Below are 3,076 nucleotides of genomic sequence, written 5' to 3' on the forward strand. Positions count from 1 at the left end.
CCAGCGTTCCCCACGCGGAGGTGCCTGCTCGCCTGCGGGCGCGTCGGCGTTACGGCGTTGTCATCTGCTTTAGCGATGGTTGTTTTGGGCCTGTTTTGGCGCAGCCCCGCGTCCATTGCGCGCTTCATTCGCACGGCTTGATTAACTTGTTCGACAGAACCTCCTGGGTAACCCGAACCCGACGGAATTAAGTGGTCGTACGGGAAAAATACATTAGGATTAGTTTAAAGGGCGGAAAAACAAAATGTAGAGACTGCAGACAGACATCTGGCCCCTACTTTTTTGCGCACTGCTTGCGGCGAGTGGGACTCCGTTTTCTAAATTGATGAATACCAATTAGGTTGTGTTTAAGAGACATTACAAAAGGCGGCCGGTGCAGCTGGTCCTGATAAGTGGCGATTTTAAAGTTCCCTCAGCTTTCTCGCAATCCTCAAACTTGCTAAAATAGCTAGTTTAAATCGGTATAAACGGGAATCACTAAGCTAAACATGTCGAATTCTTTCGGGGTCTACGGTTATGTCGCGCCGTGGTGTGGCCCCGAGCTAGCACATCAGGGGGGCTAGGTTCCGCTGTCTAACACTTCGAAAGACGCTCTTCTCCGTTTTCTTTCGTTCGACGCACGGCCGTACTACGGCGGTAAACTCCTCCGCTATAGCCCGGCCGTAGACGACGCTGCTGCGTTCGGGACTCCGCCCTTATGAATTCTAAGCAAAGGCTGGCAGAACCTCTCGTTTCAATCTTTGTAGAGCAAAGTGTGTGAATTCAAGTGACGTCGCATGGGCAATTGTGGATGTCGTTTAAAGCTTTGCTTTCCAACCACCTACACAGCGTGGATTGGAGCCATTTTTTAATGGATCCATTACTAGCAAACAGGATAAGGATCGAGACATTCATGCATGTATTAGGTGTAAATGAAAAACACACAATAAACGAACTTCAACTTGAACGTGGTCATCAGCGATTTTGAGAGCAGTATGTCGATTAAAGCTCTAGTTCGGTACCATGGCGTGATCGACGGAAAAAGTCATTGACTTAGCCTGCAGAAGAATCACTTCAGCGTTGCGAAACACTAAGTGCAGGGCTAGAGTCACCGCAGAAGTTGGAAAGAATGGCTAACGCAGCAAGGGTGTTGTTTGTTGTGACACACAATGTACGCCTTCGACTTGGCATGACGAGCTGAACTTCTGCCGTAAGATGGGGCCGACCACCCCAACTTGTAACTTTTGTTCAGCTTAGACGCAAACGATTGATGGCAACGTCGGACGTTGTTGTCTCCGGCTTAAGGTGCGTCGGGACATCATGTCAGTGTTGGCTCGCGTTGCTGGTTGGTCGCTTCGTTTTGTTTTGTCTTAGTCATGTCGGGCGTGGGCATATTAGGTACGCACCGATACACGTAGTCAGGAGCTTGTTTCCGTGCACGTCAGAGCTATACCAGGGCGCCTAGCTGTGCGCGTGCCATGGGTGCTGTTATTCTGGGAATTGTTGCATCGTGGGGTCATACTGCATTTTGTCATAGACCGGTTTCACTTCCAGAAGCTGCTGCTTTCCGTTTATCCTGTGGGCGGTGGGCGACGTTGTTCTTTCTTTTGCAAAGCTATCAAGCCTTGCCGCATAAAAATTTAGGACCGTTGTTTTTCACTGCTGAAGAATGGAACTTCTAGTCGATCAAAATTATGCTGTTCAACGAAAGGACGGTTTCGCTTACAGATTGCTCTCTTTTCTCCTGGTGTAGGCAGTCAAATACGATTCGAGCAACTACACGTTCCGCCTATGGGCAAGGGACAACAAGTCGTCGATATGCGGCCAGTGTGGGATCATTCGGAATCAGGTCAAGCTGTACACCAAGCTGGACGGATTGAACCTGAGCGTGGGAGCAGTGCATGTATGTCTCGTTTCACTGCCCTTTTCGTATTTACTGTTCGCATGATTATACGCATAAGCAGCGTTACCTTAAAAGCGCGAAAGCCTGGTCCATGCCGCATCAGCGGTAAACTTGACGGCATGAGAGTAGAACGTAGGCATGCGGAGGAAAGCTGACGGTGGGACACCTATCGCATGAACTGCGGCCGTCTGCCTGTCAGAGTATTCCGCGTCGTACACGGAAACCAAAGCGAAGGAAAAGACCCGAACATGTTGTAGCAGCAAAGAAGTCTTTGATAACTTACCAGCTTTCGCATTCGAAGCACGTAAGCCGACGTATGCTGCTCCACGCTATCTTAGCCCTCAACCCAACGCCCCGAATAATTCTAAGGCATGGGCGAAATCCTCCTGCGGTGACGCTGGCGGGGCAACATTTAGTTTTAATTGCCACAGCAGCGTCGCCGCCATCTTGTGCTTGGGGGTGTAACAATTCTCCCCGCCACACTGCAAAAAGGCGCAGGCCGGGTGGAAGAGTGGGGGGGAGAGGAGGTGCTGCCTCTGTCCCTTCGCTTCACCACGCCCTTTTGGCACAGCTTCACCGGCTACTCAGACGGCTGTAGTTGTAGATGCACAGTACTTGTTCGGTTTGTTTTTGGTGGTGTTCTGAATCAAAGAGTGCATCAGACGTGTTCTGCCACGAACAAAGTGTTCTTCTTAAAGCAAAGCTTCCAACCTCGGTCAGCCAACGGTTCTTTCATGGCGTGGGGGACAAGAAACTCCCAATGCGGCTGAGGAGGCGGAGGGCGCTTTTCACTCACGGAGCACAGTGTAGACGGCGCGGCGATAGGGCTCTATTACCCATCGTTTCCCGTGCTCATCCCGTTGGGGGCGCGTCGGCGGGATCCTTCCGACGGGTTTGTAGTGTGATTTAGCGACGGTTGTTTTGGGCCTGCTTTGGCGCAGCTTCGCGTCCATTACGCGCTTACTTCGCACGCCGTGATTAACTTGTTCGACAGCACCTCCTCGGTAACCTGCCCCCGATGGAATTGAGTGGTCGCACGGGAAAGATGCGTTAAGTATTCGCTTGCAGAGCGGGAAAACAAAATGTAGAGACCACTCACAGACCTCTGGCCGCTACAGAAACGCCACCTTTTGCGCACTGCTTGCCACGAATTAGACTACGTTTTCTAAATTGCCGAATACCAATTCGGTTGTG

The sequence above is a fragment of the Haemaphysalis longicornis genome, unplaced genomic scaffold (assembly GCF_048455015.1).
Source record: "Haemaphysalis longicornis isolate Haplotype H1 unplaced genomic scaffold, Haemaphysalis longicornis Haplotype H1 scaffold_4, whole genome shotgun sequence".
In the NCBI taxonomy this organism is placed as follows: Eukaryota; Metazoa; Arthropoda; class Arachnida; order Ixodida; family Ixodidae; genus Haemaphysalis; species Haemaphysalis longicornis.